We start from the raw sequence: 15,323 nt of genomic DNA, 5'->3' as shown, positions 1-15,323 counted from the left end.
GCTAGGATGGTTTTTACGGATTATGTTTGGTCTGATAATTGTTTCTGTCATCAAAAAATACATCCAACAAAAAGTGAAAGACAATTTTTTTAAATTAATACCATCATCTAACTATAAAGGATCTTTTTTCAACTTTGATGGCATGTAATAGAGTTTTGGTTGAAATTTTCAAATTTTCGGCATATAACAGGCTATGACTTAAATAATGATATTAGATATTTTGCAATCAGTTTTTCTTCGGTTCTTAAATTATTTGTAGAAAGTAGTCCAATTTGGTATTATTGATCTCACAAAAGGAAAGTGTCATGTCTCTTTTAGCGTATCCATTGAGTTTAGAAGTTTCTTGTCTATATTCGTTTTAAAAAAATATTAAATCTTGATTTAATGAATGTAAGTCAGCAGGTAGTAAAGGTGCAAGAAGAACAAAGTATTAAATATGGGATGATCATGGCTATGTCAAGCCAAAATAAAATTTTAAAGTAAGAAATGCTAAATTCAAAAGGTAAGCACTTGTAATGCAGAATACATATTATGCTTCCCAAATAAATAACCAAAAACTAACCTCTTCCAAAAACTAACCTCTTCGTCTCATAATAACAAGTAAGTTGTGTGCCAATTATGTATTTTGACATTTTCAATGAGTCATGGGCAATATCTAAATCGAGCAAACATAAATGTTTTTATATTTATTGGTTAGAGTTTCTTTATATTTAATATTGTGGGGGGGGGGGGGGGGGTTGTGGTTCATTTCAAATGAACATAAATAAGTTGCTATTTTTTGAAATAAACAATTATATTTCACAATATAACCATAAAATAACAATGTATTTTGAAAGTACATTGTCAAATGTTGGATTATACTTGCGTAGACCCGTTTCCGCGCATGGTTAGCTATATGTAGTTGTTTCCCGTGTCACAAGTAAAAAAAGTTTGAGGTTACTTTGTGACGAGGAAGGTCATTCAACTAATAAAAAAAATATTGTCTACAAAGAGGTCCTTCAACGACTATATATTTGCCGATTTCAGTGTATTTTCTATACATTTCAATAATACCAATAACCCTGTTTTTTTTTTAATTATTCTGCAATATCTATATATACATTTATATTTTATTTATGTGTTTCCCTGCGTTTAACGCGTGTCATAATCTAGTTTTTTAAATACCACAGAGACCAAATTTGTAATTTTGTCTAAATAATATTATATTATTTATAAAATTTAATGTTATATTTTGATGTAATATTTGATGTTAGTGTTAGACATAATCTTCTACATATTGTATTTGTTTTATTATTTGTGTGGCCCATAGTATTTAGCCCACAATGTTTTAGCATAGCCCAATTCTTGTATCATGTATATATTTGGTGATGGAATACAATTATCGTTCATGGGAAAATATGGTGCCTAACATGGTATCAGACTAATATCTCTAAACCCTAGTCGATCCTTAGGGCAGCGTCTTCTTTTCGTCTCATCTCGTCTTCTATCTCTTCTCCATCATGAATGTCTCAGAAGGCTCTTCCAAAACCAAACCTACTAATAAAATCTTTGGCATCACTAACATAAAGTCATATGTTCCTCTTCTACTTGATCTTGATCGCATGAATTATGATTCATGGTAAGAATTATTCAAGACCCATTGCACTGGGTATTCCGTCTATGGTCTTTCAATATTTCAACAAGTAGAATTGAGTTTCTCATTTTTATTAGTATTTTTTTTTTACCAAAACCGGTGCCACCAGGTTTAAACTCGGAACTTAACATAATATATCATCTATAGTTAGCATTACAAATAAAACTTATGTGTAAAAAAATAATATATTAGTATGATTTATTATGTATTTATTGTGGTGGTTAACATGATCATGCTGATAGTAAAAACAAGTTTCTCATTTTTATTAGTATTTTTTTTACTAAAACAGATGCCACCAAGATTAAACCCTAAACTGAACATATTTTATCATCCATAGTTAACATTGCAAATAAAAGTTATGCGTAAAAAATAAAGTATTACTATGTTTATTAGATAATTGTTTTGGTGGTTGACATGATCATGTTGAATTAAACCCAGGGCCAGCTGGTAGATTTTAAGGGTCATGTGGTAAAAAGAAAAATGGGGTCCTAAATACAATTTTTTAATATATAAGGAAAACAAATTTAAGACGGTGAATTGTACCTTAAAACTAAATACATTAGTTAAAAAGGAACATATTAAATTTTATAAAAAGTTTATGGGCTAATTATGTAACTTAAATTAATTAAAAAGAAACATATGGAATTTTATAAAAAGTTTATGGGCTAATTATGTAACTTCTGAAAACTGATTTGTTAAATATATTGGAAGGAGGGGTTGTTTATGAAATATATAGCAAAAAGAAATGACCAAATCTGTAACTCTAATTTAAAAAGTTAAAACTAAATACATTAGTTAAAAAGGAACATATGGAATTTTATAAAAAGTTTATGGGCTAATTATGTAACTTAAATTAATTAAAAAGGAACATATGGAATTTTATAAAAAGTTTATGGGCTAATTATGTAACTTCTGAAAACTGATTTGTTAAATATATTGGAAGGAGGGGTTGTTTATGAAATATATAGCAAAAAGAAATGACCAAATCTGTAACTCTAATTTAAAAAGTTAAAACTAAATACATTAGTTAAAAAGGAACATATGGAATTTTATAAAAAGTTTATGGGCTAATTATGTAACTTAAATTAATTAAAAAGGAACATATGGAATTTTATAAAAAGTTTATGGGCTAATTATGTAACTTCTGAAAACTGATTTGTTAAATATATTGGAAGGAGGGGTTGTTTATGAAATATATAGCAAAAAGAAATGACCAAATCTGTAACTCTAATTTAAAAAGTTAAAACGTCGTGAACAAGATTTGAACCCGGTTGCTTTTACATAGGGACACATCTTTACCAATTGGGCTACACAAATTTTATGCAATATCTTGAATAAATTCATATATATTTAGTTATTAAATATATAATTTAATTAAAACTCGGGCCCTAATTTTTTTGGGGCCCTGTGCGGCGGCCCCTCTTCCCCCCCCCCCCCCCCCTTAAAATCGGGCCTGATTAAACCTAACCTTACTAACTACTTTAAAGAAGCTCTTGAAAATAGATTGAAAGATCGCATTAAGTTTTGTGTGAATGTTCTCAACAACGTCCAATACTTCACACAAGCTCGGAAGCGTAAAAACGTGCAATTTTAGTTTACACCGAAGTTAAATCCTATCACAGAACCAATTCGATGCGCGTCACTTAACATCAATTTATAAAACAATTACGAATTTTACAAATCGAATAACGAGAATAAACTAACCTTAATTCAAGTGGCCAACATGAAGCATGTTAAAAATCAAATGTTGGGTTATAACAAAACTAAAATGGCTAGAAAGAATAACAATATAGCATTAAATCATATAATTAACCGGATGAAAAGGAAGTTCAAACTACAAAACCAGATGTGTTAATTCAACTTGAAAAATAATATATGTATTATAATCGTGTAATTGTTGGAAAAATATGATTATAAATTGTGATTGTACAATAATTTCTTAAACAATGATTAGTATCAACAAATTTCATAATACCAATCTAGATTTGTTAGAAAGTCACTAACAATATTTGCTGCTTTTGTCAATTGAATGGCCGATTACAAAACCAAACAATCAACAATTCAACATAGCAATTCAATTATCTAAACCCTAATTGAGGTGATAAGTTCAAAAAGGAATTAAAACAACGTAATTTGTTGAAAACGGAAATCATGTTGTTAAAAAGGAAAAAAAACATAATAAAAAACTTCAATAGCAAATCCAAAATCATTAACGTAATTATAAACTTTGATATTGGTAATTTAACTATTAAAGACTGCCAAACCACCGGAAACTACAAACTAATCACAGCCGCTATTGTTTAGAAATCTTCAGTCTTGCTCTTGCCTTCTCTGTCACTGGAGTTATTAATCCATATCGTGTGCCGCTAGTATAAGGGGCATAGGCTAAAGACATTTTTTGGGCTGATTTAAAAGACAAAAAGTGGGCTGCCATTTAATTCATTTGATGGGTTGCTAAAACTCTTTTGTTAGGCAGATTTTGTCTGTTGTTCACGAGGTCTAAATGGTACATCAAACTTTGTCTAAATCCAACCTCCACCGTTTAGATTTAAAATCATTGAGTTGAAATTATCCCTGTAAAATTTCAGCTTAATTTGACCATGTTTACCTTCGATCCACCCACTTGATTACGACTGCACAATGCTGCCGGATTTCCAAAAGTTTTTTTTTATCGCTTCATTTTGTGTTTGATCACAAGTGTTGCTACGTGACTTCAAATGTGGTTGCAAGACCTCCATGTGACTTCATCGGTGCTCAAAATAACCATTGCCCACTTATGTAAATTTGCAGAAAATAAGTTCAAACGAATAAAATTGTTCCAAACTAACAATGTAATGAAACGTATGAAATGAATGCTAAATACACATAATATGTCGCGGAAATGATTAATAAAATATGCTAAAATGATGCATGAAAACCAAGCTAACCTAGTACCCAACCACTTCTCAAAAAACCTATAACTTTTTGTTTAAAATTTCTTTTTATGAAACGTACTAAATAATGCACATTTAAGTGGTAAAAATTAATGATAATGAAAACATTTCTCATAAAATAACATACAAAGTATTTATATTTGTTGGGCTAAGGCCCTATTTGTTTGGCTCTTAATGCCTCTTAAAAAGAGATACATCTGAATCTTTAAGGTTCAGACCGTTTGGTTAACACTTAATTTTGCCTCTTAATTGTAAAAAAATATCTGACCGAATCAGATGGAAGCCCACATCTGAAAACAAAAAAAAAATCACGCGTTACTTTTTTTCCAATCCCTACCCTCGCCATCATCTTCTTCCCTTTGCAGCAACACCCACCTCCATCTCTCCTATCCCTGCATCCCGTCGGACGTCACAGAGGACCACCGTTGTCGTCGCACGCACTAACTCCGACATACGCACCACCGCCTTCGCAGGCCACCGTTTGCCCAAACACGTGAGGGGTTTTCTTTTTTCTACTCATCGACACAACCCCTTCTCCTCATCCTTTCTCCCTCTCCGGTCTTTAATAAATCGTCTGCCTCCTCCGATCTAAAACGTCACCGCCGCCGGATTCGCCGCCTCGACTCCGCCACCAGATGCAGCGACATCGACATCGACCTCAATCTACTCTCTCTTCTGGTTGCAGGTATCGAGTTTTTCTTATTTTTTGCCTTGCCCTAGAACTCGATTACCAATGTGAATTGTTCATCTAATCAACAGCAGCAATGATTCACAACAACAACGACTCTATTTAGCGATTTCAGATTTTTTTAGTTCAATGATTTCTGCAATTTTTTGACCTCTGCGCTTTTTAAGTGGTGATGGCTTAACCTCTGCGTTTTTTCTTCTTTGTTGTTTAATGCACATAATGATCATTGTGTATAGGTTTTATTATTGGTCATCTTTTATTATAGATGTTGAATCTACGTATATAAGGTAATGTTGCGAGTACACCAGAGCTGTGTAGATGTTGTAAATTTGTTAGACCAATTGCAAGACAAAAGCTTGTTGGATCCAACTACTTACAGGAAACTTCAAAAGAAGAAGATGCAGGAAATTTTATTAATAGAATCGTGGCATGGCATGGGTAATTTAAGAACTTGTATGTAATTTTAATAGTATAACAACTAGCAAGTTTTATTTATTCTCTTGTTTTACCAAAATTTGATTTCCAAATGTCTTGATGTTGTTATCTTTTGTAGAAAAAACTATTGCGTTTGAATGTAGGAAACGATGTAAAAATTATATAGAAGGGTAAAATTGTCATTTTATCATTCAGCACGAAAATTCAGATGTTCCAACCAAACAGCATGTTAAAAATTCAGATCTTAGAAATTCAGACCCTCTTAGAAATTCAGACCTCTTAAAAATTCAGCTCTTAAAAATTCAGATGCTGCCAAACAGCCCCTAAGTATTCAACATATCCAACGATTTTTTTTATATAATTAATTGTTATTTACCAAAGAGCTCTTGGTCTATAGTAATATCCGGTAGTGTCCTTTTTCTTTGAGGTCACATTTAAAATTTTTTCTGAAACATAGATTAAATCAGAAAGAAGTAGTTATAAGCATAATAGATTTGTCGCTTAAAAGAAAATTATTTACTATTTGTTTTGACAATTAATTACAATTCAACGTCATTGGAAAACAATTTTTTTTGTTTTGTTTTATTCATAATTCAATATACATATTTTTTGTTTTATTGATAATTCAATATATTAATTACTATTCTCTCCGTCCCATATTTACGCCTAGTTCCCGAGTTTAACAAAAGAAAAGAAAAGAAGGTCAGAAGAAAAAGGAAAATAAAACAAAATTTTCTTTTGTGTTCCCGAGTTGAAGAGAAATGAAAGAAAAAATAATCATTTTCTTCTTTTTTCCAAATCCCCCTAAATCGGAAGGAAAGTTAGGAGGGAAAGCGATCATTTCATTTCCCTCCACTTCATTCCTTTAATATAACTCGGGAACACTATTTTTTTTATTTTCTTCTCATTTCCATACATTTCCTTTATTTTCTCTCGTTAAATTGAACTCATGGAATTAAATGCAACAAAAGGATAAAACTGTCATTTCATTTAATAAATTTAGCGGTAATTAATGTTTTCTTAATCTGTGTGTTTTTTGTGCATGGACAATAATTTTGGAACGAAATAAGTATTTTTTTTGAAAGTTTATTACAATTCAATGTCATTGGAAAACGTAGGAAATGAATGCTAAATACACACAGTATGTCACGAAAATGATTAATAAAATATGCTAAAATGATACATAAAAATCAACCTAACATAATGCCCAACCACTTCTCATAAAACCTATAAGGCCAACATCTTTTTGTTTAAAATTTCTTTTTATGAAACATGTGATATCAGACCTCTGTCGTCTTCTCTAGTGTGCTTGGTTGGGTTTCAGTAGGGATCTTATCACAACAAAGGGAAGCAAGCCGTCAACCGATTTACGGGAGGAGGTCCTGGGACAACGCTATGACGGTCAAGTCAGTCTCCAAGAGAGATTTTTATGTAAGTAACGTAACGCTTAGAGAGTTAGGATTCGATCCTTTTACCATTGAAGGCATGTGACATTTTATAATGAGGATTTGAGCACAGATCCCGCTCGTGGAGACATGAGTGTCAGACCCCGATCGGGACATAGGCGCTGATTGGTAGATCGTACCTTTGCCCCTGTCAAAGCCATGATTGGCTTAACCATGATAGTGGCGTGTGCACCCTCATTGGAGTTGGCAGGTGTCGGTTTGTCGTCTGTTGACTTTTCCACGTATGTTCCAGGATGGATTCCCGACATCTGGGGGATAGTCCGATCCTGGACAAGGTACTAGGTGGCAAGGATGACCGGCTGGCTCGATCATGTGGCCGACGCCTTTGGTATTCCTGGCGTGTCTAGGAGGCACGCTATAACTCATAAAATAATCATACAATGTATTTATATTTGTTGGGCTAAGTACTCAACATATCTAATGATTTTTTTATACAGTTAACTGTTATTTACCAAAAAGCTTCTAGCCTATCGGTATTAGGCAGTGCCCTTTTTTTTAAGTCGCAGTTCAACTTTCGTCCGAAACATAGATTAAAGCAGAAGTAGTTATAAGCAGAATATATTTGTCGTTTAAGAAGAAAATTAATTACTATTTGTTTTAACAATTTATTGCAATTCAATGCCACTGAAAACAATTTTTTTTTGTTTTATTGATAATTAGTGGTCAATCTAATCGCAACTAAAATCTTATCAATCGAGTACGAAGACCTAGACATGTAAACTTCTTCTTCTTTTTTTTTTTTTTTTTTTTTTTGTGAAATTAGCTATCACAATATAAAGAGTGAGAAGGCAGACATGCAATAAGTTACACTGCTAAACCTTTTTGTATGATAAAACTAATTCTTTTGAAAACTACAACTATAAATCTAGAAAATATACCGTTGCTATGCATGATCCGTTGTACTCTATTAAGAAGTTTCACCACGTCCGGTGCGATGAAACCAAACGTATCAAACGCAAATGAAACCAAATGTATCCAAGCACGATTTCTCATGTTTTGTGATTTTGCATTGTGGTCAATATGTTTTTATATTTTATATATATAATTTCTTTTTTATTAATTATATTTTATTTTACCCCTTCATTATAATTTAGTTTTACACATTTTTTATTTCTTGACTAATTAATTATTTCTTTTAAATATTTGATGATATTTTATTTATGAATATAATTTATAAAGATTATATAATATTTTTAATATTAAATTTATTTGTATTATAACGTTATATATATATATATATATATATATATATATATATATATATATATATATATATATATATATATATTGTATTTTATGTATCTAAATAAATACTGAAATAGTTGTATTTATATTTTCATATTAAAATATGATTTGTGTTTAATATATGCGTAATTAAATGAGGAGTATTTTATAAAATATTCAAGATGACGATAAAATAATTAAATTTTTAAAAAATATATATTAGAAGAAGCTAAATATTAAAAAGGTCATTTAGTTAGATGTTAAAATTAGTAAAATGATAAGGTGACAACGACAATAATGTTATGCTATAACCTACTTATTAATTGTTAATAATAATGAGTCTAATTTTAAACTTAATTTTTTTTATATAAACAAGAGTTTTGTTATATAAGACATTAGTTTGAACAATAGTAACTTGAGTGATAAAATTGTGAAAATCTATAAATTCAAAAAGTGTCCTTTTTTTTGTTAGATATATACCTAAAAACAACACATTTCAATAATTATATTATTAATAATAATTTTGCTTTTGAATAAAAAAAGGAAGATCATGTAAAGTGTATTTAAAATACACTTTAGATGACTTGTTGATCTATTTTTTTTAGATAAAGGTTTTTGATTTTGTATATTAATCCATTAGAAATAAAATGCAATATATTTGACTCATTTATTTATAGATGAGTCATAACAACATTATTATAATAATAGTAACGTGAATATTGAAGTTCGAATATTTTATTATTATTTTAATAAATACAACAAAATATGACAACATTATGTGTAGTGATGAGGACATTATTGATATCCTGCAAGATAATTCAACAACCATAAATGACCCTCTTTCATGCTTTGTAAATTAATGCAAACTGAAGAACCCAACAAGGGCATAACTCCATAGGAGTGACACTAAGAACACATATGGTTGAATTGCTATCTCCACTGCATATTCATATGTTGTACGGTACAAATTTTCGATGCACATACAGTTGTTTGTGAGACATTGTCAACCATCCATTTGTGTTCTCAGGTCACCCCTTTGGAGCACCCTGTTTCCTTTCTTTCACGATGTACAACTCCAAGATGCACAAACGTTATGGGGATTGGTGTTCATCAAGGGTAAATTTATCATCAATCTCTTCACTCTCTATGTTATTGTGCTCTCTTTTCTAATACTCTTTTACCATAGGATTGGTGTTAAAGATTTTTAATCATGTCATTATATATATATATATATATATATATATATATATATATATATATATATATATATATATATTAAATCCCATGGGGTTTTGGAACAGGAATCTTTAAGGTTTCTGAATTTGGCCACATAACTTTTGTCATTTACATTTTGACCCATAAAAAAAACTTTTAACCCATGCAAAGCATAGGCCCTTTCCTAGTTATTATAAAAACGTAATTTAGATATGCGTTAAAATGGTCAAAGCCTTACGGTGGAAACAATGAGCCCAAGGGTGAAAGACCCAAGCATTACGATGAAGCCATAAGCCATTTTCACCCTAATCTCATGAGTGTCCTAATCCCACTCTAACTTCTCTTCTTAGCCTATAAATACAGCTTAAAAGTCTCATTAAAGGACAAACATGATTTTTGGTTAACTTGACAACAAGAAACCTCTTCCAACCCCAATAACGCATCAAGAACGCCATCAAAGGTTGGGTTTATCAACAATAACTCATCACCAACATTTCATTATCATCCTACGAGTCTACCACAACCATGAAGATTTCAACCCATATCAAGACGTGTTTTTCTGAAGAGATGGAAGGCTAAATTCTTTAAGATTAATTTTGTGAATGTTATATGATGTTAGGGTGAACACATTTTATGATTTTAATTATTACCTTGATTCCAAACAATTTATAGTTTTATTATGTTTTAGATTTTAATCATTCGACTAATGGTATTTGAAATTGTATTTTGTCTTTGCTATTTCAACTAAGATATTGTATTGTCGATTCATTTATGTTACAAATTCAATAAGTGTAGGAGTTTGATTGTTAGTTGAATCAACATATTATATTCGTAATGTGTAATATAGAACTCATAACATTGTAATGGGCTAATTCTAAGACATGATAATGCAAAACCACTAAATGTGCCTAATCCGTTAATTATGGCTAATCCAATAGACATAGGAACTAAAATAACTAGTTGGATCAAGATATGTGTGTGAGTGTCTACTATTATTTATTTGCATGTTAATTAACATAGACTATGTGACTTGAAATCTCGGAAAAATTAAGTGTGATAATTCTATTCATCCTAACAACCGAACAAAAAATGATATTGTTTGTTCTTATTATATAAATCTCGTTTTAGTATTCTTTGCAATTACAAAGTTTTCAATTTTTTCTTAACTTTAATCTAAAATAATTTAGTAAGATATTTGCAACTTATAGTTTTGTTGGTTTATCTTTGATTGCATTGACGACAGTAGACAAATGGTTAAATTTTAATGATGGATTGGAGAAATAACTAAATTTGATTGACATGAAACCAATAACCTATATAAAACATGGATAACACCCTTATTTTGAAGACAACTCAACCAATTACATAAGAGGTGAATAGGATTGTGATGAATTTACTCCTGATAAATACCATCATCCTCTTGATGAATCCTTGGTTTATGCTTGTTTTAATCAATCATGTTATATGATTGTGACAGATTACGTTTATGTGGTCTGAGTTCAACATCATATATTGAGTTAATTAAAGTCACTTTCATGATACCCACATGCAGGTGTGTAAACAACTTGCCTAATGGAGCTCAAGCTCAATGAATGTATAATTTGATTTAATCTATAAAGTTGTTTGATCATCTAAATGTCTCACTGATGAAGTCTCGGCTCAAGCAAGTTTAATAAATGAGTTCCAGTTACAACCAACCAAATGCCGATGCCAGACACCCACTTTTGGTTACACATTTGATTATCATGGTATAAGGGAAATCATCATTTTGATTTTTTATTATATAGACAAGTTTTATTGAAAAGATTTGTAATTAAAACATTAGTTATATTTATTTACAAAATAAATTAATCCATCGAAATATCATCTTTCTTTTTTATGTTTTTATTTCTTATAGCTTTTTTACTTTATATTATGAAATAACTTTAGTTAATGCATTATCTATATTTATATTAAGTTTTTATATACCACTATACATTATAATAGCAAAAATAAAAAGTACAACACACATTTTATCATTTTGTTTTAGTTTTCACCACTTTCTAAAATTTTAAATAAATTGATAATAATGATATGAACATTAATAATATAAACGATAATTTTAGTAAAACTAATTATGTATTTTTAATAATAATAATAATAATAATAATAATAATAATAATAATAATCGATTACTTTTATAAATATTGTGCTTACATTTTATCTCTTTGGCTTTTTAGGCTAAATATTGTTTTTAATAATTAATAAAATATATATTTAGAAAAATATACATAAAAAGGCTGAATAAACTCATTTAAAAGCTAGTCTTTGTGTGGCTTTTAAAAAAACTAGATTATAAGTTACATTTTAGCTACCAAATATAATAATTTTTAAAAATTCAAAAAGTAAACTGTTTTATAAACTAGACTTGGTGTGAAAAATACAGCTTTAAAGTTTAAACCCTAAGGCTGATATGAGTAGTTCTTTTTCTCAATATGGTGTGTTTGTCATGGAGCGTTGGAGAACTTCTAAATTTTAACGTTTGACAAAACGCTCCGTTTTGAACAAAAATCATCGTTTGACACTACAGACTTTTAGCGTTTAGATTAAACAAAATGCTCCAAATCTAAAAGTTATTTCACGTAGCGTTTAACAAAATGCTATTAGCTACCAGCTACCCGCTACGTGTTACCCGATACCAGCTAGTTATGCCGAACACGTCCTACAAATATATATCAACTCTTCTATTTTAAACCACAACACAAATACCCAAAAAGTCTATATTCTTCATATATCAAATTCAAAACGTCTTCATTATCTTCGACTTCGTCGGATACGTTAGCTTTGCAGGAATAAGAGTTTATCGGGAATGTTATACGAACAACACTCACTTATCTACAATAAAACAAAGCCGAAGGTTCGTGTTCAAAAACATACAAGGTCCTATATAGTGAAACTTTGTAGCCGAGCACAACTATCTTGTACAAGACTACTTTATCGATGATGTCGTCTACGCTAAAAAACTTAGACGTTGGTTCTGGATAAGGAAATTATTATTCCTATGCATTGTTGATGACGTGAAGAATTGATTTCCATATTTTCAACAGAAGTGAGATGCTATAGGCATATAATGTTTCTCTCTAATTCAAAAATATACAGTGACAATTCATAAACTAGCACTCGACATGCGACCGGACTCATGAGATGAGTATTTGAGGATGCCAGAGCAAACAACACATAAATGTCTTTTCAAGTTTGCTAAAGATGTGATTATCCTTTATCATGGCCGATATTTACGCAAGCCTACAATTAACGACGTCCACCAATTGTATACTGTCACACCCCCGAACCAGACGGCAGAAACGTCCGAGGGCTCGCGTGACTGATATTTGCATATTTAGCCATATATTTAGTATATAGATTTTTATCAATTATTAGCTAATTATTTGCATATTATGGACAAAAGGTACTTAATAATGTTTGAATTGTATTTTCAGTCCAGAAGTCATGCTCGGGAGCAAAAAGGAGGAAGGAGATGCAATTAGAAGCTGCAGAATGAAGAAAGGAGTACAAACCTGAAGCTACTCGGCGAGTCCAATCGTCTACTCGACGAGTTTCCACGAAGATTCGCGAAGCAGCACGTAAAGTCCTTACCGTACACGGATTTGTCAAGGGTACTCGGCGAGTCGGTTGTCTACTCGACGAGTAGCCCCTGTTTTGAGTTATCTATAAATAGAAGCAATAAATCCGATTGGAGGATCTTTCTGGCTTTTCTGGAAAATACTTTGCGACTAAGGAAACCCTTGGAGACCTGGAGAACGTGAGAAGAACCCTAATCTCTCATTCTTAGAAGATTCAAGGCAACTTAGGTTTAATTTTCCACTTTATCTTTGAATTGAACAATGTTTGAGTTGATTACTTTCGTTTTTAGCTTTTTGACTACTGTAATCATGAGCTAAATTTACTAGTTTTTGTTTAGGGAAGACAATTTTACTCTTATGGATTAATTTTATGGTTTGATTAATTGTTAATTGGTGATTTTGTCAAATTAAGCTTGTTAAAGATCCTTATGCATTAACCATAACTATTCTCTGTTAATAGGAAGGCAATTAGGCTGCATGAACATCTCTTAATTGTTTACCTCATATGATTTATGTGAACACTTTGTTATGTGCCTAGGACTAGTGAATATGAAACTATGATTAATTATAGAATGGGTAAATTAATGTGTGAGCTTGTTGATAAACCAACAACAAGAGACTAATTGAATTAGTAATTTGATTAACCAATTACAAGTCTTATTTAATCCGAATAATTGAACTAGGGAATTAATTAGCTTAAACACTTGATCACTGCTTAAATTAATTGATTTTCTAAGGATTGGTAATAACGAATGCGAATCTAATCACTTTAGTCGGTAACCAATAACAATTAATCTATTGCTTTGCCATAAAATTAACCATATGAGTGAATGAGTTGAACCTAAGCAGAAACCTTTTATCAAATTTGGTGAATTTTTACTTGGTTTTAGTTGATTAGTTAATTGCGTGTTAGTTAGTGTGTCTAAGTTTCTAGTCTTGTAAAACTAGAGAAAACCCTTTTACTTTTATTACTTGTTGGTTAAAATTAGTTATTAGGTTAATTTTTGTTCCTCGAGTTCGACACCCTACTTATTCAACTATACCACTAAAAGACAGGTTCACTGCCTTTGTGTGTCTAAATTATATTTTTAGAGTAGGAATAAAACAAGTTGGTTTTACACACATCAAGTTTTTGGCGCCGTGCCGGGGAACGGTTCAAAAATTAATTCTAATTTCTAGTTTTATCGATCCTTTGTGTGAGCTTATCTTGCACAAAGTTATTTTTTTTAGTAATTCAGTAATTAGGTTAAGTTTTAGTTTTTAATTGTTCTTATTTGTTTTTATTTGTTTTTAGGCTTTTAGGCAGTGTACTCGCCGAGTGCAGTCGAACCTACTAGGCGAGTTCAGTGCTGATTTCCAGTTCGTTTTTATTTTCTTTCTGTTTCGTTTTTGTTCTTTTTACGCGTTTCTTTTTCTTACTTTTATTGCAGAGTGTTTATGACCAGAGGAGGCAATATACCTTTAACTCCACCACTTGAAGACCCGAAAGCTACTTTAAGGAAGAACAAAGGCAAAACCGTTAGAGAATCCGCTTCTTCAAAGAACTCACATTTGAAGAATCTCAAATCCGTTTTTAGCAAGAAAAAGAGTAGTAAATCAGGAGCATCCAACACCTCTTCCTTGGCAAACGAAGACCCAATCAAGGAAGACATCGTGTACGAATCCGAAAAGGAAGAAAGCGAATTTGAAGAAGGTAGCGATCTAGAAGGCGGATTCGGAGGCACCATGGCTAACATCGACGAAGTTACCATGGGCGAGTGGAAGAAGAGGATGCGTGAAGATACCGGTCCGGGACTCGTGCAACCCGCGATTCCTGAAAATGCCAACTTCGAACTTAAAGGCCACATACTCGCCCAACTTAAAGAAATTTCGTTATATGGAAAAGATCACGAAGACGCGTACAAGCACCTAGAAGAGGTCAATGATATAGTCGATTACTTTAACTTTCCTAATGTGGCCCGCGAAACCGTTCTGCTTCGCATGTTACCAGTCACGTTTAAAGGCGCTGCAAAAGATTGGCTAAAATCACTCCCTCCAGGATCCATCACCACATGGGCTAGAATGAAAGAAGAGTTTATTGATCAATTTTGCCCACCATCAAAGATAGCC

The 15,323-nt window shown here is 31.3% G+C and overlaps 1 long non-coding RNA gene across 2 annotated transcripts; it reads left to right on the top strand.

Annotated features, from left to right (window-relative positions):
• Positions 1-9,200: 9,200 nt before the first annotated feature.
• Positions 9,201-10,362, top strand: LOC145109637 (uncharacterized). 2 transcript variants are annotated; one of them, XR_013709112.1, is made up of 2 exons: positions 9,201-9,335; positions 9,407-10,362. It is a non-coding gene; the product is annotated as an uncharacterized LOC145109637 (long non-coding RNA). The 2 variants fall into 2 exon arrangements; XR_013709111.1 differs by having other exon boundaries at positions 9,201-9,340.
• Positions 10,363-15,323: the final 4,961 nt, after the last annotated feature.

Source organism: Lactuca virosa, chromosome 4 (genome assembly GCF_052849685.1).
Source record: "Lactuca virosa cultivar CGN04683 chromosome 4, Lactuca_virosa_CGN04683_v6, whole genome shotgun sequence".
NCBI classification, from domain to species: domain Eukaryota; kingdom Viridiplantae; phylum Streptophyta; class Magnoliopsida; order Asterales; family Asteraceae; genus Lactuca; species Lactuca virosa.
The sequence above is the reverse complement of the archived record's forward strand: the minus strand, read 5'-3'. Positions and strand labels throughout refer to the sequence as shown.